This window comes from Vanessa tameamea, chromosome 8 (assembly GCF_037043105.1).
Source record: "Vanessa tameamea isolate UH-Manoa-2023 chromosome 8, ilVanTame1 primary haplotype, whole genome shotgun sequence".
NCBI lineage: Eukaryota > Metazoa > Arthropoda > Insecta > Lepidoptera > Nymphalidae > Vanessa > Vanessa tameamea.
Window position 1 is genome coordinate 6,038,098 of NC_087316.1, and position 25,990 is coordinate 6,064,087.

Below are 25,990 nucleotides of genomic sequence, written 5' to 3' on the forward strand. Positions count from 1 at the left end.
GAAGTCCGTCATTTGATAAATTAAAAACATGAAATTTTATTTTTGGGGTACTGATTAAAAATGAGTAAATACGTATTTTAGCGTTTCTGGATATTTTACGCCTAAGAAGTGAAATTGGGTTAACATTCTGTATACAGGTTAGTCTGGAAGTCTGTCATTTTTGAAGTTAGAAGCTAGAAATTTTAGTTTTGGGATACCGATTAAAATTTAGTTGATACGTATTTAAACGATTCTGGATATTTTTCGCCTAAGGAGCGAAATATGGGTGACATTTCGTATATAGGATAGTCTGGAAGACCGTCATTTTTAAAGTTAGAAGCAGGTCACTTTATTTTTGGGCTACTGATTAAAAATGAGTACATACGTATTTAAGTGTTTCTCGATATTTTTCGCCTAAAAGGAAAAAGTAGGGGTTGACATTTCGTAAACAGGTTAGTCTGGAAGTCCGTCATTTTGAAGTTAGAAGCATGAAATTTTATTTTTGAGCTACCAATTAAAAAATAATTGATCCTCATTTAAGCGTTTCTGGGTATTCTACCCTAAGGGCTGAAATACACACCAATGTGGTATACAAAGAGGTTTTACATTAACGTAATATTTTAAGTTAATTTTTAAATATATTCATATTCTACGCGAGCAAATCCGCGGGTAACAGCTAGTCTACAATAAACTGTAATAACAATATTGTCTTTATTTATATAAACTACGGGATGTCCGTTTTGTAGATATAAATATTCGATGAAAATCGACATTCAAGAGGTGAAAACAAAAACTGTGGCAATAAAAATAAATTCAATATTTTAAATAAAAAAAGTTTCTATGGACTTGACAAAGATTATTATTTATTAAAAAATATATATTGAATAACTAATATAATAATATTTTAATTTACTACCAAATACTTCAAATAAATTAGAAACTATTATTGATGATATGATGATAGATTGCACATAAATGAGAGATTTATCTTATAGTGCTTCTTCAAATTAAGCAACGATCTGGGAACCATTGCGATACACGTAATAAGGAAATAGCACATATTTTTTAAGGGAGATATATTTAGTTTCAGACATATTTGTTTATTGGATGCCTTTTAATAACGTGTATTTAAAGTGTAATAATATATATGCATAATTCATTATAATCACGTGATCTAGTTTAAAAAAACTATTAAGTTAAAGCGGGCTCTGTAGGCAGTTTTCGGATATTTAAATCAGATGTATTTGCTAATATAAGTTTGAAACTAAGTACAGAGTAATGCTTAAAACCTAGATTAGATTTTTTGACAATATTACACTTTAAACATGTGTTTGTTCGTAAAAGGTATACGTTAGTATAATACAAAATAAAGAAAGAGCTTATTAAAGAAAGTCAACATGAACTGTACGTAGGCGAAACCGGGGCTATTAGCTAGTTAAAGATATGCGTCATGTGGTATATCATGCCTTATATATTGGCAACTGTCCGTATTTAGTCGTAGGTCATATTGGCTCGTTAATTTACTTCCTGTATTTTTATAATTAAGAATATTTTACTAGATTGAGTTAGTTTTTTTTTATTTTTATAAGCAACGGCTATTTATTTTACAACTTTCAGTATTGAAACATTCTTTTCATTTTGTTTGCAAAAGAAATATTTCTCAAAACGCACGTTGGGCCTTAATATAAAATCATCTAACTTAGCGAGGAATGATAAAAGAAAGACAATTATAAATACGGGAATTTTCTTTGTCTGAAATATTTTTTATATATTTCCTCGAAACAACGATTTCTCGAGTATTTTTTTTTTAATAAAAAACAGATGCAACTTAAAACAACGTGCAAAAAAACATTCAGGTAAGAAACAATACGCTTTTGTCGTTTCTTAACTGGTATAGATGGGTATGGCTTTGTATTATGACTTTATAAAAAAAAAAAAACTAGTACAACACTACAACTGTTGTGATTGTTCTTTTTATTTGCAGTTTAAAGAGCAGTTTTATACATAATAAATATAACAAGCAACATTGATTTTATGTTTTCAAAGGACATCGCTTTCACTGAGACACTTTTTCTACATTATACATATACAATATTCCTGTTTGTATAATAATTGATTTAAATTTTTAGCACAACCTTCCTTCGTTCTCTTAATCTTTCGTTTCTCGGTAAAAGGTTTTTGCAAAGATTCTATTTTGCCTATTCTCTCTAAGTAAGCTTCAAACTTTCGCTAGAAGTGGAAATAACAATAGCCTTACGAGTCAGGGACCAAACTGCCACTTTCCCGTTACTAGGTAACTGATAAACTATTTAAGGAAAATATTAGGAGAGCAACATCTGTACATAATGAGCTTGATTTAAATTTTCACTTTCTCCTCGTTTAGCCGATTTTAATGATTTAGTAAAATTTTGTCTAAAAAAATAATGATAAATAATAATGTAACATGATTTATTTTATTACTCAGAGTTATAAACATTTTTACAAATAAATTAAATGTAAAGATATAAATTAATTTCATCAAATGTGACTCACGACATTTTTTTTTCCTTTTATATTTATTTCAAACATCGAATCTTAAATTCTATGGATCAGGTAGCTATGAGCTTGTAATGAATTAAAAATCAATTAATGAAATACTCGATCTTTTAATAAAAGAAAAACGATTCTACATTCGGCACTTGAATTTCTTCTTGCAAAAGGAATAATTAAATACAATTTAAATTGGTAGCTTAAATTTTAAATAGCGTTTGAGATCTAATTACAGAAAATATCAATAAAACTAAACACACATGGGGGATAAGGGCTAGATCAGTATTTTAACGCCGTCCATGCATAAAATATAGTATCACGTTCAACACGTGTATTCTGACTTGGCTTTGTTATGGATTTTTGTCAATAAAATTACGTAAACAATTCGCAATATATTCTCATGTGTGGAACGTGACAGTTTAACTCTGAAAGTAAAGCGCACATAATTTAATGCCTACACCGAGTACAAGCCCACAAGGTTCTCTTCCAAATGTATAAATTATTCAACTAGCACGTGTAATTTATGTAATTGTATAGAGAGATCTAAATAGGTGAGTAATAGCTGAGCCTACAACGGTATATTTTCGAAGGGCGATTCATGCTACAAAAGCTTATGTTCTGAGTGAGACAAGGGACATTACATCTTAGTTCCTAAGATTGTTTGGTTCTTTAGCAATGTAAGGAATGAATCAAATTTCTAACGTTGCAAATTTCTATAGGGGGTGGCGATCATTAACCGTGATGTGGTCAGTCTGACCAACCACATACTAATAAAAAATAAGTCTTTTGTAATTTTTACATTTTTTATGTATTTTAAGAAAAAAGACGGCAATTTAGTTCAGCCTAGAGAAACACATTTGTAAATCTGTCTGCGAGAATCATGCCAATAAACAAGAAGCTTATAGTATGAAACGTTTTCGTGTGCGTTCAATTTAAGTTTTTTATTATACACCTGAGGTAGATGTATATTAAACAATAACAGAATTTTATAGTTAATGGACCTTTTCGACCGCAGTCAAATGCGTCCATGTTTCTTGACCAAAAATGTCAGATGGCATGAGGAATTTATTTGTCCTTCTTTATTCAACACTGTTCCATTCTTACACTTTTTCATCACGTTAGTTTTTATGCCCGAATACTTAGCAAAACCAATCCAAACGTGAAAATCATCATCATCATTTTACAAAAGTTGATGAAGAAGTCGAAAATATCTCTGCTCTCCAAAAATGTATTTACTAATATTAATAAGTGAGCTTGAATTCAAGATCTTATAACAACAACGACGAGCAAGGATGATTATCATATATCAATAAGAAAATAATAATGTTCAAACTTTAATTGAGATGCCGTTAAAAATACAAATTAAATATAGTTACACCAGCGACACGGATAACATGTCTTTTCTATTTTATTTTCTCCTAGGAAAATATCCTGTTACGTCTGATAGGACGCTCCTTTCTTTTTACCAAAAATTGAAAAAGTATATAATAATTGGGAATCATAAACAAATTAAGTCAGAAAATTTATTTCCTGATACTTTTGTCTTTTGAGCGCAATTTGTAAAAAATAGGTCTTTGTGATTACGTGTGTGTGTTTGTAGAACCTAACAGCTGAGACAATAAAATAATAAAAGTCGTTATAATTGAGTATATAAGCCTAACTCCAAATTGGAATAAGACACACATACATATATAAAATTAGAAATTGGTCACCCAAACAAACAGTAATAAAGTTATTGGGGCTTTGTTATTAGACTATTTGTCGAATCGTTTCTTTCCTTATGTCATTTCTATCTAGAATCGATGTTTTTATATGAATTACTTTCATATGTTCAATACTTCAAATACTCCGTAACATTAAAATATTTTATTTATTTATATACATTTACATTTACGAATAATCGAGACCAGTTAGTGATGCCATTTAGGAAAATTCCACCAAAATGCTCGAGGTACCAGATTTATAACGTATACTCGTTTTAAAACGGCCTTCAAAGTCGAGGTTTGGCCTTACTGAACGCACCATTAAGAAGTCTAAAGTACTCATACCTATCTGAGTACTTAACTAGACTTCCACTTTGAAGGCTGTTTTAGCTCTCGTTCCCATCCTCATTCCGTTAAAGTTACCAAGGCCACTAGTTAGTAGACTCTGCACTTTAAACTTTTTATGTCATACGTCTATTGTCATTCGAGAAGTTAAGAAACACTTAATCTTTAAAATTAAATATTCAATTATTATTTTGGAACCTAGTGAGGTATTATGATTAAATCCATTTAATAAATATTTGTGTATGATAATAATAAATGGAATCAATAAACACGGAAAACACTATAACGTTTTGTCTATCAAACTTATATAACATATTTTTCCGATATTGTCTTTTTGGTTTACTATGCACGTTACCTCGCAACTTTCAAAGATTTTAATGAAGCTTTTACTAAGTCATTATGTGTTAGCGTTATAAAGTACGTTCGTTATTCGCTCGTGCTAAAGGGATATAGAAGGTAATATCTCCGACATTCAAACAATCGAATACAACGTCGTATTTATAAGCAACTTCAAATAGAAGTTCGCTTTTAATTCGGTCCCTTTTTGTTTCGGTGTTGCCTTACAGTATCATCAAAAGAGATTTCATAATTCTTCTCTTTTGTTAAATAAACTAATAAAATATAAATAATAGTTTATAATCGACTTAAAAAAAGAAGGAGTTTATCAATTCGGTTGATTTTATTTTATTAAATTTGAACTCTGTCATTTATGAAATGGCTTGGATATTTTTGTTATAATTTTATATTATGTTATTGATTCTGATTATATTTTTTATGTCTTCTCCGGTTATGAACAGTCCCAATGTTTGTCTAATTTGAATACAATAGTCTATTAATTATCATAAGAAAGATTATTTGCCGTGTCAATGTATATTGGATGTAAAAAAAACCCTCCACAAATGTATGTATCTGTAAAGGGTTTTGTCTCGTTTGAGCAGCGGATGAATACTGACTATGAAGTATTTAAAACTCACATAATATATATAAAAGGTTTACCAAAAAAAGTACGCATCAAATATTTGTAAGAAATTAACATTATAATGTTTTCTTAAGCAATATAATTATATAAAAAATATCTAAACAATGGTTATTTTTCGCTAATAGGCGGATTTACATGCTTGAACGTGCGTAACGAGATGACTCGTTACACGTTGTCTGTTAACTTCGCCGCCTGTCAAACAACCCTCGTTATCTTCATATTATATGTATTGTATTGGTTTTGTTTCTTATAGAAAATATATCGCATCACTTAATCAAAATGATTAAATACAATACTATTAATACAAAGATAGCCCGACTCCTTACGTAATCTGCGTTTGGTTCTTGCCAATATGAATTTCAGCAACCTACGCAAAAGGATTGTGTTTTGAGAGCAACAAAAAATTAATACTTATATTTTGCCATAACTTGCATGCTATGCCAGCATACAATTTAAATTTGGACCTTCCATAATGGGCAGGAGTATACCTAGTACGACACCGGCATTGACGGGTTTTGAGGATAGTAGCTCCAACATGATCAGACCTACGTCGGACGTTAATGCATGTTCCTCTTGGAGTCTCTGCGTAGTTTATGAAAAAGTGGGCCTTAGTTTCAAATACAAAGATCTACTCAACTGGAAAACTTAATTCCTTGCTAAACGAACAGTTTTCCCACCTTGGCTAGAAAGACTGCCTCTGCGTACTTTTCATTAAAACCACTACAGTGGCTTTGATCGACGTTTTTAGTCACAATTACTCTTAAAAGGTTAATATTTATGACGGTAACATATACAACAAATTAATAGAATTATCTAATAGTAGCATAACAGTTAGTACAGTAGGTTCCGTTTTGTAATTACAGTAGCACCTGAAAACTTCTAGAAAATAATGCGTTAATATTAAGACATTTTGGTTAAATTTGTTACTTCCCATCCAAAGTGATTAATTGCTTATCGTCACTATTTGTTTATAAAACATGGTCATTAATCAGTTTACGAATAAACTATCTAAACAATTTCTCTCTTTTATTTTATAACAATATCAGTGATGCATGAATTTAACTTCTAAGTAGAGCTGAAATACAAAATTTTAATCTTTGTAAGTTGTAATAGCAGTTCTGCTTTATCTTAATTTAGCCATAATGGTTTACTGGAGTTTCTAACACTAGCAGAAATAGTATAAAATGTTATTTTATCTTTTTTAAATTATACTTTGAGCTAAAAGTTTTTATGCTGCCAAGACATAGACCATAAGTATGCTATTATCGTGAAATTGGAAATCCAATGCACGCAACTGGAAGTTTCGTCAATAATAAATATGCTTATTCGAAAGGTACGACCATAAAATAATATTTGTTTGATTTTCAGGTGTGTTATCTACACGGATGGAAAAGGGTGGAATCTAAGTTGGCTTAAAAGAGTTTGCTTAAATCGAAAAATTTGTAATACTCACATTGACTAAACATAGTAAAATAGTAGCAAGAATTGTAACCGTATTTTCGCGTTGGAACTGGTGGAGACGAGACTGGTGTAAGGCGAGGTGATGTGTTTGTTTTTATTTATGAGCATACATAAAACTAACATGCTTATTGCTGGCAAATGTATACAGCTGGAGATTTATATGAATAGTTACATCATTTCTATAACTTCAGTGAGACCTTTCACTTTAGATGGGAAAATTCAGTCATTTCTTGATAAAAAAATTTATTTCCATTGCTGTTTTTTTTTTTTTCTTTTATATAAATAAGTTTTATATTATATTTTCTATCCCAGTATCACAGCAATAAAACACACTACGATTTTCTCTAAGGTTCTTGTTGACACGTCTTCTTTTATTCAGAGCATTTCGTTTCCTTCGCCGCAACCACGGAGCCGTTATTGCTTTACGGCACATTTAACTGCAGAGAACGGTATACCGTCCGTAGTCTACACGAAGTCTTTTGTCACGTAACTGAAGTTTGAGTTCCACTTCGGTAAAAAAATAATGTCACTTACGTCTGGAATTATCGCTTTTAAAACAAGCACTTCTCTTTTATATTATATACGAGGTATTCAAAGATAAGATTTTTTTTTATTACACATCTAATCTTCATGATTATAACATAGGTATGAAAAAAGATAGAAACAAATTTAAAAAATCTTAATCTAAGTAAGATATTTATTATTCGTCTAACTTAGAGCTTCATACCCAAGCGAAGATATCTTATAATTTCGTCAAATTCGATCTCCTTACTGAAAACCACAATCACTATTTGTCATCTTTGAGATATTTTTACATTTCAAGCTTATCCTTTGGAGTTTTATAGGGTCATGTTTCCAATGTTATGAGTCTAATTTAAAATCAATGTACTAGAGCAAAAAGCTACACAACAACTGTCGTCGAAAACGATATTCAATAATGATTTCGTATGAAACAGACTACAGAAATAATTTCTATACGGATAATTTGCTTAACTTCTGAAGCGTGTGAATTTGAGATTTCGATATTATAAATTATAGTAAGTTACATGCACATCATTTAAATATATTGATAATTTATAAAATCGATAAAAAGTTTGTATATTAATTTTTTTTTTTATTAACTATTATTTTTTTTTATTTATCGTTTCACAGCAGGGCTATTTTGTAATAAACACTTTTACTATCAAAGCAGAATCCCTCGGAACAAAAGCATAGCTTTATAAAGCGTTAATATTATTCCGCGTTTCATTTCATTTTTATGGTAATTTTCCCATTATCAGAATGAAACAGAAATGATTTTGGCCATGAAATCATAGGGTTGTATAATATTTAACGAAAGTATTAAACACTTGAAATTGAATTGAATTAAAAAGTTACTTAGTATTATTTTTTTGTATTACATAACATAAAATAAAAAACTAGAACGCGAAGGAATTTATCAATATATCTTGGGAGAAAAACGAACGAGTCATTATTTTATAACAGACATATTATACAAGTAGAGAACGATAGCTATATTCAAAATACACAAGCAATCACTATGGCAATATCATATTAGACTACAGTGACTACAAAGACAAATGTGCACTCGCTCTGTGTATTCATGATTGTATACAACTATGATGGTATAGTTTAACAACATAGCGACGAAAATCGAATTTGAAATGACTGAGTTATTCGAGGTTCTGAAAGTATTATGTAATTAGCCACATTAACGAAGTATTTAGCAAATTTGTTAGCAAAACAGAAACTTTACGTTGTAACTTATATTATGCACTTTGACGTAAAAGAGCTCATGAGTTCATGATTTTTTTTTATTAGTAAACCATTTTGATTGGTATTTAAATATCGCGTTAATAAACATATGTATTTCAATACATTTTTGTTATTATTTGTAATTAGCCCTTAAATTACAATAAATAAATAGTCTTATGTATAAATTGTATTTTTATCTGATATACAATTATAATAATTGTATAATATCTATAAATCTTATATTTTAATGTTTTCCTTTTATTGTTGAGACGGAGTAATCCCTACTAACGTCGATAGGATTCAATAATACGATTAGATACGAAAGACATGGAGTAATTTTTTTTAATCTGAATTCGTTATTATAATCTTTGATAATGTAAGAAAAAATGTAATTATTTTTTAGCTTTATAATTGAACGCTTATTACTCAATTAAAAACTTTACCGAAGGAAAAAAACATTGGCAGACAAATTACGACGAAATTCTACGAGTCAGTCAATATGAATAAGAAATCCAATAAATGAACTATGCTAAAAGCGCTACCAAAAATCCCTGAAAATTATCCTGAAATCTCAGTTAATGGCATAGTTACAGTCGTCCCCGCCGAAAGTAACCATTGTTATGTAATCTCGTATAGTCGTGGCTTATGTATTGTTATACGTAATACAGCCTTCATTGTTTTGTATTATGTATTTGTATATATAGGTATATATTGCTAAAATCGATAGCATAATAAATGGAAGTAATGTCGAAATAAAGGATCACAGATTAATATTATATCTAGTTTCCATAATCTTTAGAATACAGAAAGTTTATATTTTAATAATCATTTTCATAACTGGTCTTATCTATTTTAATGTAAAGTAATTCTTGTAATGAAATTACTTATAATATATGTAGATAATAATTATGATGTCTTTAAAAGTATAAAATTTGCTACTGTACAAAGAATCGAATTGAAAATTCGGTAAACAACTTGAGCGCAGCGTGATTTAGATAACTAAGAAAATAAGACGAAGAATAAATATTTATTCAAAATAAATATCACTTAAATTAATAATAATATTTAACTATACAAAACTAGATTGGAACATAATATTTTTCCTAGATTTAATATGTTATAATTATTTAAATGTATTTATTTTATAAGACTTACCACTTTTTCAATGTTGGCCTCACATGTTCATGTATTCTTAATAAAATTATTTACTACGATATTTATTCGTGTGTCAGTAATGTTCGCATCACTTATTTATTCGTTGTTTTTAGGGAAACACGAGGAAAATGCACGGTAACGTGCGGCGCAGTCGGCGACGAAGTCCACACTGCTGTCCCCTACTAACCAGACGCTGTGTCGCTCTTCGTATTCTTCACTTCGTGCTAACCAGACGCAGAAGAATTTACTAGAAAAAGAAGATATTTTTATGACCAAGTTTTTATTTAACGTCACGTGATATAGTATGTGTTGAATGTTTTTTGCAATTAAATAATAAACCAGTTCAAAACGTTGAGGTGATATTTTGCACAACCGTTTGGTTCTTTTGGTTTTGGTGACAACAGAACCTTGGATACTTAAATACCGTACATTGTTCAATATTCCTGCTAAATAAAAACATGTTTACATTTTACATTTACTTATTTATTATTTTGAATATATGTAGGTCTGTTACCTCGTCAAAGTCATGCAATGCCGTTTATTATAAAATAATCAAATATTTTTCTCAGTACCAATTTTACTTAACTTATCAACCATAAAAAAAATATATTTTGCGTAGGTACTCAATTCTAATTAAATCTGAATAAAAAATAAGCTTTGCCTTCCATATTAATCCATTATTCAGAGAAAAGCGAAACGGTTCTAAAGAAATCAACCTTTCATCAAATCCTCTAAACGTATCCCGGGTTGTTAATTAAACCCTTTTATTTTTAATGATTAAATAATTAAAACTAGTTTAGTAATACACATGCTTAAACCATCAAATGTTTTTATTAATATCATACAACTTTTACTGCGCCCGACTTTTACAGACCTTTGAACTTGGAAATCTAATTTATGCAGTTCTGAAACTGTAATTACACACGAATCGTATGAAACACACTCTTCCTCGGGGATCGTTTTATATTACTGAACTGAAGTTGATATTAAACTATTACTTAATTTTAAAATATTTTGCGTAACCAATATTAATATACATCTTTATATTCGAGAGGCGGGAACGGTTAACAAAATGAACACCGCTCAATGCAAGCATCATTCAGTGCCCCATTTCTTGACTCGTAGCGTCTGCGGTATATCCAATTAATCGGAATAATCAACTCAACTTGACCCTCTAACTTTTATTGAATCGCTAAAGCAAAACTGGTGAGTGGAAAATACTCAGATTTATCATTCAACCTAAGGCGTAAATTTGTTTTTTTTTCACGTAAAATATTTAAATGACATGTAAATTTTATGTAGGTAGCTTAAGCTTTTAAGAAAAAGGAAAATTATATTTGTGTCCTAATTAATTATACTTATATTTATAGTATGTTATACTTAATTTCTTATTCGGTTATTGTTTCGGTATTATAATAAATAAATAATTAAAATTTTCACACAAGTAGGTACTTTCTGTCGTTAAAATATTTCACTAACTATAAAAACAAGTTTTTACAAAAGTTTGTTTAAAAGTGTGCGTCACAATAGCCCGCATGTCAACATATTCGGTTTCAACAGATCGTTTGATCGATTTATTACGTTATCGACTTGTATCAAATAGATATGTGGGTGCATTTATTTTTATAACAATAAAAAACTTACACAACCGTTTGTTTGTTAGACTTTGATTTTATTTCAAGAAAAATCAGTGTTTCTGATACTATATTTTTTTTTTATAAAAAACTAAAAATTTTACTAAATGAATAATTTATTTAAAAAATACTCTGTCATTAATAATTACGACAATGTTTTGTAAGTATTTACTTAGGAAATACTTCTATGACGTTTAAACATCTGGATTCGAATCTAAATGGAAGATAGAACAAAATACGTGAATATACAATTATCGTAGAATAGTGTTTATTGCTGTAGTAAATATTTTTATTTCCATAATCACTTATTTACATTTTTTTACGTTTTTATAATACAATAAATCAATAAATCCTTATCAAATTTGATAACGTTATATAATATAGATTACTAACTGTTACCCGCGGCTTTGCCCGCGTAGAATATGAATATATTTATAAATTAACTTAAAATGTTATGTTAATGTAATACCTCTTTGTATACCACGTTGGTGTGTATTTCAGCCCTTAGGGTAGAATATCCAGAAACGCTTAAATGCAAATCAACTCATTTTTAATCGGTAGCCCAAAAATAAAATTTCGACCTTCTAACTTCAAAATGACAGATTTCTAGACGAACCTGAATACGAAATGTTAACACCTATTTTGCCCTTTAGGCCTAAAATATCAAGAAATACTTACTCATTTTTAATCAGTAGCTCAAAAATAAAGTTTCATGCTTCTAACTTCAAAATGACGGTCTTCCAAACTATCCTATATACGAAATGTCAAACTCAACTTCTCCCCTTTGGCGTAAAATATCCAGAAACACTTAAATACGTATATAATCATTTTTAATCAGTATCCCAAAAATAAAGTTTCATATTTTTAGCTTAAAAAATGACGACTTCCATAAAAACATTCAACCCTTATTTCATCCCCTTAATGGTAGATTATCTAGAAACGCTTAAATACGTATCTACTTATTTTTGATCAGTATCCCAAAAATAAAGTTTTATGTTTCTATCTTAAAAATGACGGACTTTTATAAAAACTTTCAACTCTTATATCACCCCCGTAAGGGTAGAATATGCAGAAACACTTAAATAAGTATCTACTCCTTTTTAATCGGTATCCCAAAAATAAAGTTTCATGTTTCTAACTTAAAAAAATCCATACGAACGTTCAACCCCTATTTCACCCATTTAGGGGTAGAATGATAGAGGTGGGTGTCATGATATGTTATTTTATAAGTTTACAGCCTAAAATATAAGTTTTATGCTTCTAGTTCTAAAAATTCTAAATATGATAATACGAAAGGTTGTAAATTGTTGAAAAACAACTTACAACCTTTCATCCCCCTTTTCAACCCTTTACAGCACTTTTTCAAATAAAAAGTTGCCTATGTCCTTTCTCAGGCTCTAGACTATTTGTGTACCAAATTTCATTTAAATCGGTTTGTATCGGTTGTAGTTAGTATCGAAGTATGGATTGTTATTTCAATCGCTAGAGCACCGATAATAACCGCGTCCGATCGCTGCTAAATTCATAGAGCTACAGGGAGAACCGCGGCCTCCGACGCGCCTATAGCACGCTCCCGCCGCCCCGGCCGGCCGGTACCACCGCAAACGCTACGTTCCGCAATTTTTAAATCTATAATATCTTCGAAAATATTCATTTAAATCATATGCTGTACCTGTATGCTGGCCCTTGCCATATAGATCAATATTAAATCAACAATGTATTTAAGGTATTTCATTGGATAAGGATTAATGCTGTATAGGTTAAAATCACTTCGAAAATTAGCCAATATTTGTGGTAAAAAATAAATAACAAAAAAATGTTATTGTGGGTTATCACTTACAGATAGACACATACCATTGTGGACTTTTTTGTAGACATTTTTGAGGTGTACAACTCTGTAGTACATTATTTTGATCTATCTCATAGTGTTCAGCCAGCGTTTGCAATATAAGGGCAAAAAATGTGTCTTCTTACAACATCACATTAGAAACCTTTAAAATTATCAGTGTTTATCTACTATATTGTCCACGTATTATTCATACGAAATCATTCTCTTTAAATCACTCTATCTATTAAAAAAAACATCATCAAAATCCGTTGCATAATTTTAAAGATTTATGCATAGACAGGAAAAGACAGTCAGCGGGAAGCAATTCAGTTTTCACTCATTAGGAAATACAAACCGCTATGTCCCTGCGTTTTAAAACTGTAATATCTTCGAAAATATTCATTTAAATTACATGCTGTAAAGGGCCATATTGATCTATATTGAATGCACAATTTATTTAAGATACCTAATTGGATAAGTAAACGATAAAAAATGTTTATTGTGGGTTATCTTTAAGAGATAGACATATACCATCGCGGACATTTTTGTAGACATTTTTGAAGTGTACAATTCTGTAGTACATTATTTTGATCTATCTAGTAGGGTTCAGCCACTGTTTACAATGTAAGCGCAAAAAATGTATAAATTTACGACATCACATTAGAAACTTTTAAAATTATCAGTGTTACTTAACTATATTGTCTATGTATTATATACAAAAACCTTCCTCTCGAATCGCTCTATCTATTAAAAAAACCGCATCAAAATCCGTTGCGTAGTTTTAAAGATTTAAGCTTACAAAGGGACATAGGGACAGAAAGCGACTTTGTTTTATACTATGTAAAGATGATCGGCTTAAACAATTATTTCTTGCAAGTTATTATTTATTTTAACAAAATACGATTTACACTTTCAAACAACATTATAATAATATTGCTGATGTTTGTATGCGATTTTTATTTTTTCCCAAATAAACTGTACTACAATGAAATACAAAAAATATTATTAAAATCTACAACAAATTTATAAAATTGTATGCTTCATTTTAGAAAGAATAGCACCATTTTGGTTTTCGTTATTTATTTATAATAACCTTTGTTATTTTAGCCTGTAATAACATGGTGCGCCGCAGGCCACATATAATCTTAAAATAAACTCAGTTTTCATGTACTTAATTCGGGCTTGTATTCATAACAATCAAAATTTTTAACAGCAACTTTATATCCGGATCCTAAGAGGAGATATTTGCCGATTAGTAGGAAATTTGCAACTTTATTAATTCTAACATAGTCATCAACACTGACGTGTAAATTTCTCTACACAACATAAGTTAGTTACAAAATATTTTGTTACCAACGCGTAATGACAGATTTAGTTTCGTTTTGATGTAAACGCAGATCATACTTTATAATTCTATTGTATATAAAAGGTAACTAATATAGTCAATTATTTGTCCATTATATTAGAAATATACAGCAGGCGTGTATCAAAATTGAAGCCGTAAATATTTTATGTTTCTCTGGTTGCGTCTGGCAAAGGTCTCGGATTTCATACATAATAATACTCTTTATGATATTCAAAATTAAATTTAACATTATTTATAGTTTAAATTATTTTTACTGGTTCATTTTAAATTTACATTTTGAACAGTTTGTTAAACAAACAAATTATTTTATCAAATGTAATAATGTTATCAAAGCTACATCCAAAATCCTATAAAGAAAGGATATTTCTATAAATAAGAACAAAAATGATTTATAGTTACAGTAAAAGTATTTTATATGTACTTTATTTCCGTTTATTAAGCTTATCCGGATTATACTTAGTAAGCTTGTGTTAAGAGCCCCAATTTAATAGATTCATTGTGGATTGATGAAAATATATGTGTCAGTCAGTCAGTAGGTGTGTGTCAGAAATTTTTGGGAAAAATGTAGAGTTGTTCATGATATTATTTTTAGCTGTCAAATACAAGATGAGACAAGAGATTTAAATTATAAAAAAATATTTAAGTGTAAGATTTTCATCTTATTGATAAGATTTAAACCTGCTGTCTTCTACTTAATTAAGTACTTCTTGGGTCATTAACTCAAAATTATAATCCGTAATATCGTCTATTTTCGTTAATACGAAGACGAAGTGGGTCGTTAATCATACCTATATACTTAATTAGTTAACGAAGCTCATCGAGGCAATGTAAACATTTACAAACTCTAACGGAACAAAAGCACTCTGTACTGTATTCCAGCACAGAAGGAATCCTGAATTCTTGCACGCACCTTGGTGCATGAAATATGGTATCTGTTTTTAGTTTCAGTTTACTCGACCTAGAACACCATAAAGTCGTTATAATATACTATATTATAAGATACTAATAATGAACTTTATATTATTTAATAATTTTTTATTTATGGTTTTGAGTAATTAATGTATCCTTTGCTCAATATAATGTCCAAGGTACGTACGGTTAAACCATTGACGTCTGAAGTCGCTGAAATTAGTTTTGACTACATATTCGATACATACGTACGTGTACGATATAATATTGTTTGTAAATGGACAAAATAACCGAAACCCCATTAAGCTCTTAGAGGTGAAAAGTCGGTTTTAATTTTACTTAATAGCTCTTAGTGCGAGTAATCACATAAATGTGCTACGGTAGTGACCTTGCCTGGATAAAGCAAAATTTTAGCGAGTTGAAGTTGAAACTATTTGTAGTACCTGCTTTACTCGTAACTTTTATGTGTGTTCAAAATATGTTTTAAAGTGTGTATAGTGTCTGTTGGATTTTCATTTTTCTCTCTGTGCTAATTTAGTTCTTGTCACGTAATAGTACGAGGTGACAAAAAGAGAAAAATTGTAAAATTACACTACAATATTTGTAATCACATTTTGTTTTCTATTTCTATGACAAGTCTTTCATCCGAATAATACCCTTGTTTACATTCAGAGATGACTATTAGTATTAAAGGCAGGCGAGATTCCGGTCCTAAAATAGCTACCGAGCCTGTTTTTCCCCGTATTCTTGTATTCTTTGGTTATTTAGCACATAAAACCCAAAAAATCAAAAAATAAAACGAAGTTCCTTATTTTTATATTTATCATTTATATTTCGAATTCAGCGTTAACATAAATTTATTGAATGTAAAGTAAACAAAACAATATTGTTTATGTACCTATACATTAGATAATATTAAAAACCTCTCAGTATTTATTACCATATATTGTTGTTCCACTAAAACGTATAAGAGATTATATTACATACCCTTTTTCAAGCAAATATCATATACAAAGACTGTTACAGTGTTCAATAGAGTGTCAAACTTTTCTAATATCGCTAAGAGGATGACTACAGCTTACCGCTTTACAGCCATCTGTAGTTTATCTTCAGATATATAATCTGTATGCATATGATATAAGAACAGGAGTTGTGATATTTAAAAAAATTTAATACTTACATCTACTTGTATATAGCTAATTATTTTTAGTCAAAATTTATCAACATTTTATATACATTTTTGCATCATAGTATTATATATGTTCAATTATAAGAATTATTTAAAATATGTTACATTTAATTTTAAAAATGTAGAACTAAATACCACATACAAAAGGAATAATATGATTACTTAAATAATGTAATATATAATATATATACTGTCTCATAAAAAACACTTCAGAAGAAGGTTTCAGCTAGCGCCTCACCTGAAAAAAAAATCGTAACGTAACATTCGCTAGAGCGTGATACCGTACGGTGCCGGTGCCAGGTAAAAATATACAAATGTAACCAGCTCACTGTGAGCACAGTATTTCCGCAGCGGTACTCCGATTTGTTTCGTAGAGAAAATATCCAACGATTAAGTACATAAATTCGTGCGTGAGTTCGCAACGATGCGCCGGCCTAATACTGACTTGTAAAATAATACTCACAGTACATACACTTTTTCGAAAATGTTAATCGGGTGAAGTGTGTCGTGTTTGCGAGGCAAGCCGCTTGCCGTACCATCTCTACTTGATTATATAATACGGAGTCTCTCACCAGCTTTATTCTAACTCGCACAAATGTGTCATCGATGCCATTAAAAGCACCATAATCATCCATATTGCTCATTTCTTTTCTCATTTTTCTTTATCCCATACGAAACTGATTAATTTCAATAAAGACTAACATATGAAATATTTCGTCTTCTTCTAATTTAGTATTACGAAATAAATATACATATTTTGTTCCAGGAATAAACGAGTTTCAAGGATAAAAGTAAATGAAAAGCGAATTCCAGATTGAAAGGACAAATAAACTGGTTCGCTTTAAAAAAAATACTTAAAATTTAATATATTTTTGTCGTCATTGCAGGGAAATTAGAAAAACATTGTTTAAAAGTACTTTCACCTTCCGGACTTTCCATTTCAATTGTCATTTTCGCTATTTTCCAATCGAAGTTATGTGTTATTTTAGGTTCCTGTAAACTGTAGTCAAAAAAATAACTTTTAATATATTCTTATATTATTTTTTTCAAGTATCCTCAATATCTCGTGTAATCGTTTTGATGTATCACACTTAACCAAAAAGACAGAATAAATTTCTTTTAATTCACTTCTTTCAGTATTACTAACTTGGAGAAATACGATGTACTAAATTTTCGCACAGCTGTGCACATTTAATGTACACACTAAACATAAATACATATGTATATATTTGGTTTTATGACTACCGGACCTATAATTTGAATATACTAACAATAAATTGGTTGATTTTTTATTTATTTCTGCCGATTTATATTTGTGCGAACCGACAAACTAAAATGAAAAAGAAACCGTAGAAACATGAATTATAATAGTTTATTACTTATTTTTAGCTTATTACAATGTCTGTATCATAATAATGAAAAAAAGAAATTCATTAATGTTAAAAACATTTTAATAAGCGTCACGCGATTTTATTTTGAGACCAGAATATGTTGTATGAAATGTTAAATTTGTCCGGTAATTTATAATATTCAATTGTTAAATATTTTGTGTTGTATTTATTCTATAATTTCTTTTTTCTTTTTGGAATGAGAAGTAAATTAATATATTATTGTTTTATGTAATTTCATTTGTAGAATAATATATATATCTGTTTTATTTGTACTTATATGATAATGTACATAGTTCTATAATATGACTAACTTTAATTAGTTATATACAGAAAAATAATATTAAATTATTTTTATATTTTTATAAGATCTTTATTTATAAGGAGTTAACCTCGTGTGAATAACTGTTAAAAATTACAAATAAGTTACTTAGAAGTGAAAACTCATTGTTAATATAATTCATACCGGCCTTTGCACTTAATTTACTCCCTTGATTGCATGTCATCCCCAAGCCTTTGACGGTATCTGTCTACTTGAATTGACTTCCAATTTTTTAGCGACGATTATATTAAGAAAACTGAATTACCTAAAGAACTCAAAGTATAAAACAAAAATAACGTAATATCTAACGTCTCATATTTTGGAGCTTTTGATCTGTGTGTTCCAATTGCTAAGGTTTATATAAAATGTCTACGTGTGTGTGGCATATCACTATTATATTGTAGTATTAATACATTATAAAGATATATGAAAGTTATTTATAGAGAAAGAAAGACTAACCATCGAATTGTCTTCAAATTATCCCTTCTGAGATTACTTGTACTGTCTCGTTAGAACAAGAACAAGTTTTTGTGGCTTTACTCAAATGCCGGGATTAGAAAGACTTCGGGACCAGGATAAAATTGACGAAGTTTTGTAGGTCACTTTAATGTCAAAGTTTTAGTTTAATCGCTTATCTAATTATAAACATATAACTATATCTGTAAGAGTGGAATCAAAACAAAGCCAGCTTTATTAGATAAAGCCTGTTTTGAAATTATTGTATTTATAAGTGGAATTGACATTTGGAATTATCTTATCGATGGTATTTTTATCTTTTATTTAGTCAGAACTGATAGCAATTAGGCATATTCAGGCTTATCGCTGGCGATCGCAATTACTTCAACGGTTTAGATTTATCAGACACAAACCCATTATTGGGGTAGATTGAGCGGGAGAAACATTAGATGGTGATTTGCAAAATTGCTTCTAAAACAAAAGCTTATTTTTAAAAATAATAATCTTACTCAAATTAAAAAATTCAAAACCCTTTAGTCAATATCGAAGTATTACACTTACAGAAAGAAACACCTCAGACCTGAGAAGAACCGGCAGATATAATTTTCTTTTTTTTATTCTTTTAAACTATGTATAGCTTATATACATAGTTTAAAATATATATATAATAATTATTTGTTACAACAATTAATCTTTTCAAAAATGATATAATGTTAGCTTACTTGTATTTATTGATATATTTCTAGCTACGCTCAAAATATATTCGATTAATGGGATGTCCTTTACGGTGATTTTCGCCTCTATAGTCGGATATTATAGTGGACAAATATAATACGTATTATTCCCGCACTTTTACAATACAGTGCGATGGCGATTCAATACGACCGCAGGGAGTAGAACTTGAGGCGCTCAACTACCCGCAAAGCTATTACTTTGCGTCCTATCCGAAGCCCCAAATAACGAGTTGCTACAGAATAACAAAATATTTTTGTATAAGCCAGACTCTATATCGAATATTTTGTACGCCTGTATCTGTTACATATATCAGATACGCTATTTTTAAACGATTTGTATATCTATAAGTGTTTACTAGATATATTATTGATTTAGCTTAATACATAAAAAAAAACCATGGCACTGGAACTGTAGCCTTATAAGTTAGCTACTACATCAACGAGGCCGTTGTCTTGAAAAAATACACAACGAACCTATGAAATAAGATTCAATATTTCTAAAATGACTGGTTTCTTAGAAAACGTACCATGAATGAATCACGAATACCTGTCTTCATTTTCTTTCGAAAGAAAATTATTACCAAATTATGGTATCATAATAGCTTCTTTATAACTCATAAAATAAATAATTATAATTTTATCCACTGTGAATGTATCACAACTAAAAACATATCTAATTGATAGTGCGGCAGTTTTATTTGCTTTGTCTATAAGTGGTTATACATGTCCCAGGAACAACCCGTACATATTTCCCGTACGACTTTTTGTGTCCACTGTCGATTGTGGTATTTTTTATCATTAACACTAATTACGCATATACAAACACGATTTCTGTCTATTGTGTCATATAACACACGCACACTCACTCACGCACACGAAAACACAAATATATACATAATAAAACATTTTATTTTGAATTTGCTTAAACTTAATTACTGAATATTTAAAATTAATCAAAACAGTATCAATGTGTTATAATAATTATGCAATCCCCTGCTGTTTCAGATGTCCATGGGCAGTGGTCGTCACTTTATTTGAGCGTAATGCTCGTTTGCCAACAAAATCATAAAAATTATATATGTTACGAATGTATCTATAAAATTACGTTGACTACACACTTATATTGACTTTTCTCTTTATATTGTAAGATTTTCTGGAAGAGAGCGCTACATAGCCATAAGACAGAATTATTGCGGATCTTCAATAGTTTTATGTTCTATAAATTGTAAGATTTACTTTATCTTATAAATATTTTTGTTTTATAATTAAACCCCGACGTAAATTTGTAACACCCCACGTGTAACAAGCTTAACGCGTGTAGTTGTGGCATCGTAACTCCTAAGCAGGTGCACCGATTTTTATTTGTTTATTTTTGTTTGAAAAGTGACTTGACTGAGAGTGTTCTTTACAATGATTAAAGAAAGTTAAAAATATTTAGTTTCATCGATATATAAATATATAAATCTGAAAACGAAAAACTAGTTGCGAGCGATTGCGTGCAAAAAGATAATATTATCTAGAATACTCTGCAAAATTTTATCATTAACCCACGGGAATCAATCGAACCGCCTTTATATTTAAAATTATGATTAAATTTCTTCATATAATTTCATTTAAAGTTATAAATTTCAGATTGACATTCAATAAAAGTGCATTACTTAAGTTTCATTTAATATTTTAAACTAACAGTGCCTTTCGTTTTAATACTCCTTAACTTCAAAATCCAATTTAACACATATTAAGGACTAAACAGTGTTTAAAGTACCAAGTTTAAGCTTAGACAGCTTTCAAGAAGTTTAAATAAATGTAGTATTAAATTTGTGTTAAAGAACCAACCCAAAATGTCACCCTACTATTATAAGAAAGGCCTCTTCAAAGGAGAGGGTTTGAAGCTCATTTCGCTATTCTGCTCCAGCACGGATTATTAAACACACATGTAGCTGAATATTAATTATCCATTATTTGCTTCTTAACGATAAGTCGTACCTAATTTATCTGAATATTGTTTGCCTGGTTTCTCTTTCCTTCACACTGTATAAAATTTAACATACTATTTTAAATATAATTTAGATATATGAGAGTGTTCCGGTACTAAACTATATTCTGTAACTGTAACTTAACAAACTGGTTAGAATTTATTATGAACGAGAGAATATAATATGACTTAAAATATTACATTTTTCAAAGTTCTGTCGCTGTTTGGCCAAGTATATAATATAAGCAGATTAAAAAAAAATTATTCCATGGTTTCAAGTTTTTTCGAATTTAAAGCACTAGGGACACATGATTGAAGTCTTAACGAAAGTATAAATATAAGTTTAATATGAATTATTTGACTTTTATTAAGAAGATTAATGTTGTAGCCATGAGACAAATGTATTTTGGTCGTGTATGTAGACGAAATTGTATATATAAAAAAATATTGTGGCATTTGCGAAATAGGTATATTCCGTCATCACGTACAATTTACTGAAAAAAAATTTGACTTTAAAACTTTAATATATATCATGCAACTATTCATCTTCCAATGTTATCGTAGAACGTAAATCACGAAGCTTTTTTATTTTTATTCAATAGGTAAATGGACGGGCAAATTTCTCACATCACCAATCCATCAACCTTGGAAGTATAAGACATAACTTTTTAGCTCCACTGGCTCATTCACTCTTCAAGCCGGAACACAACCAAATTGGAATATTTGATTAGTGAGTGGCACCTAGCCAGACCAGTCCTGGGTTCCAAAGATAGGTCAGTCAAATAAAAATGATTGGGCATTCTGGCAATAAATCCTCAGCCCAGAATTGGAAAATTCACATACTACTGGTATATGAATTTTCTAGCACAAGCACGTAAAGCCTTTAGTCTATTTCTTTTCGATGTTCATGGAGTCCGCCAGTCAACAGAACACATATTTTCTGTATTACACTATAACATCTTGTGCGCATATGCGTACATGGGCTTATGGACATATGGGCAGTCTCTGAAATTATTATTATTAGCTTGTATACGTATTATATATTGTGACTTCAATTAGACTTTGGTTTTAGAAATCAATAGTTTTTATAATTTTGGTCAAATTATAAGCTTAAAAAATAACAGATTAATCTAATTTAATGGGAACTAAAGATTAGTCTAAGAGCTCTGGCCTCAGATGAGCAGAAAATTAAAGAGGATTCTTGATGGCAATTTTAATAAATTGTTACGAATTAACAAATAATTTATTTTGAAAAAGTTACTGGCCGGTTAGAGAGCGGTGCAATGGATGTATAAGAAAAAAATTGAAAAACGTAAGCAAAATTAAAGTAAATTGTTTTCGACAAAATCCAATACTAACTGAACTAATGTGCACTATTTGATATTAAAAATTTCATTTAAAAGAGGTTTCATCATTTTGGCGCCAATTGTAGATGTAGTTGCAGTTTACAATGAAATGAAATCAAAACAAAACCTGTCATAGATTTCAAAATTCCTAAAATATATTTTGAATAAACGCGAAGTTTCGCGGGAGATCCAATAGTATTTTATTTTACGAGTTTATATTTACAATAATTTACTAAACTTTGTTTGTTAGTTCAACATTGCTTTGGATAACCACTTAATGAGGTTATAGCAGAATGTCTACTAACCTTGTTAGCTCGCTAACCCTCATAATGTATTTACAATATATCAGTAATGGCATCCATATTATTCCATCCAGTTAACAATCTAATTGAATTTTTTGCAAAGTGACATAAAATAGAAATAATAATTAGAAAAATATATTATTGTAAGCATATAAATTATTTTACTAAAAATATTTATAAATAATTATTAAAGGTTGTAAAGCTTCTAGCTATTGAGTTCAATCATATAATTATATTAATTTATTTGATTCTTTTTGGTTTGACCTCTTTATAAATAAATGTAGAAAAAGGATATTTAAATTTGACATTGGATTGTGGATTTTGTTAGAATAATTATATTTGGAAAAAGTGAAAAATATAAACATTGTAAACTTTTCCCCTTTATTTGAAGCTGGGTTTTGATTATATTATTCAAATTGTATGATATTTTTTTCTAATAAATTTATACGTGCGCACATTTGACTAATACAAGAATTAATCCCTATTTCTGAGATTACCCGGCCTGATTTAGCAGGAATAAAAAAATGATTATATTTTTTGTTGCTTACATTAAAATTAATTTTATAAAATGACATTATGTACAAGCCTTTATACTACTACAAAAATATCACAAGTTGCAAATTACATTTAGACTAAAACATTAAATTATAAAAATATGTACAAAAAGATAACAAACCATCATTTAAAAAACTTCCGATCTACAATTCAACAAAATTCCTTTCCCATACTTACTTTTTTAGTTTGACATCGGTTTTTATTTATAGTACAGGGATTGTCACTTCGTATCTCACTCGTGAAATATATAATACCTAGAGGTATTATAAATTTTACTTTAATTTCATAAAACATTAAATCAACATGTGATTTTTGTATTTTGACAATTTTTTTTATATGATGTGTGACAAATAAATTGAATAAAATTTCGTTTTCAATTTTATTTAGCAGTAATTCTATGAACGTAACTAACGTTCATAGAATTGACAAGAGCGGAACGTGTTCATATGTTCCCAGACTATCGGTAGTAATCTCTGCATTTTCAGCGCCTTATTCAAAGTTTATTTGCGTTCGAAAGTAATATGCATAAAACAATTCTAGACTATCGAGAAACTTACTCCATTCGTACTTCGAGAATTTCACACGCCGAATTTTAAAATTGTCATTAAGTACCGTTTACCGCAGCTTATATTTTCTAAATCTTTATCCTTTAATTAATTACCGTAATTACAAAGTTTCTTTTCTTTTTTTTAAATTATATTCGTCATTGTGTAAAGTTCGTGGAGCACGGTTTTGTAAAATACGCAAGTCAAAAGATACCTTGCTTTGAAATGAGTGTTCAACGGTTCATATTTCAGCCATACCTTTCAAATTGACGAAAAGTTGTTAATATATAAGCACCTAAGTGAGGTCTTCAATATATTATTTAAGGGCTTTCCTCTTTGTTGCATAATTCAATAGCATTAATATACATATCTTATATTAATATTTAAACCTGATTGAATATAGAGTGCTGCATCTAAATCGTAATAATACAGCTTAAAACTATAATAATAAATTAAATGACAATTTAATTAATCTAACTTATCGTCTTTCTATAAAAAATACATAGAAATTGCTAACGAACGTGAAACAATTGTACTACAAAATTATTGTATTTTTATACGTAAAATAATAGACAATACATAATAATAGATAAAAAAGTTGATTATTTTAAAATAAATGTCTATACAATTCACATAAAAGTTAAAACCGATGTAAACAACTATAATATATTAAAAATTTTAATATCCTTTGGCGTTTAAAATTGCAGCTCTATATCTTCTATTGGAATAGGTGCGCATATAAGCAAAAGTTTTCAATGGAATGAAGCACTATCTACATATGTGATCGTGACCTTGTGTCGCAAACACTTATATACTAATAATCTGTTTGCTATGTACAAATGTTGGAACTGATAACTATGCACTTGCACGTTAAATAATGATAATTAAGGGATCCAGAATTATAAATATATTACGGATATATTTGGAGATTGACGAACGAAAACTGAACCCAGAAAACACGACAAAAGGACTTATGAATAAAAATGTAGTGTAATAAAAAATATATTATTTTTATTTTTATTAGAACGTACCTGTTTATTTTGTGATCTAAAATTTCACAGTAAATAATTCATTGAAAACTAATGGTTTGAATACTTTTCATTCGTCTACCAATATTATTAAAAAAAAATGTTATATTTTAGTATTTTTATTAAGAACTGAATTTATGACGTAATTGAATAAAAATAAATATGTATATAAAATATAATATTTTTATATCAAGGATCAAGATAAGTCGAGTAAAATATTAGTATTGGCTTATTATTTGATGTCTATACTTTGATATATTATAAGCGTTATTTTCATAGTTAAGGTTTGTTATGTCTTAAATCTATTTCAAATTGAATTGCCAATTTGCATATCATATTTCCGCTACTGCTGTAAAATACACAAATATTACCAGGAATTAGAATTCCCAGAATTCCTGGAAGTATAATTACATCTGGCACGTATGTTGTAAAATAAATATATTAAATCATATTATAAGACCATATTCTCTTCATAAAATCTACAAAAACGTAGTATCATAAATGCAA

The 25,990-nt window shown here is 29.2% G+C and overlaps 2 protein-coding genes across 2 annotated transcripts in view; both read right to left on the reverse strand.

Moving 5' to 3' along the window:
- The window catches only part of LOC113400027 (G-protein coupled receptor dmsr-1-like), a 30,109-nt gene extending 20,029 nt beyond the window's left edge, over positions 1-10,080 (reverse strand). The window contains exon 1 of the mRNA XM_064215653.1: positions 9,907-10,080. The gene's annotated coding sequence lies outside the window, so the exon portion shown is untranslated. The remainder of the gene's footprint in view (positions 1-9,906) is intronic.
- The window catches only part of LOC113400103 (G-protein coupled receptor 143-like), a 316,948-nt gene that overhangs the window by 152,601 nt on the left and 138,357 nt on the right, over positions 1-25,990 (reverse strand). The window lies entirely within an intron of this gene.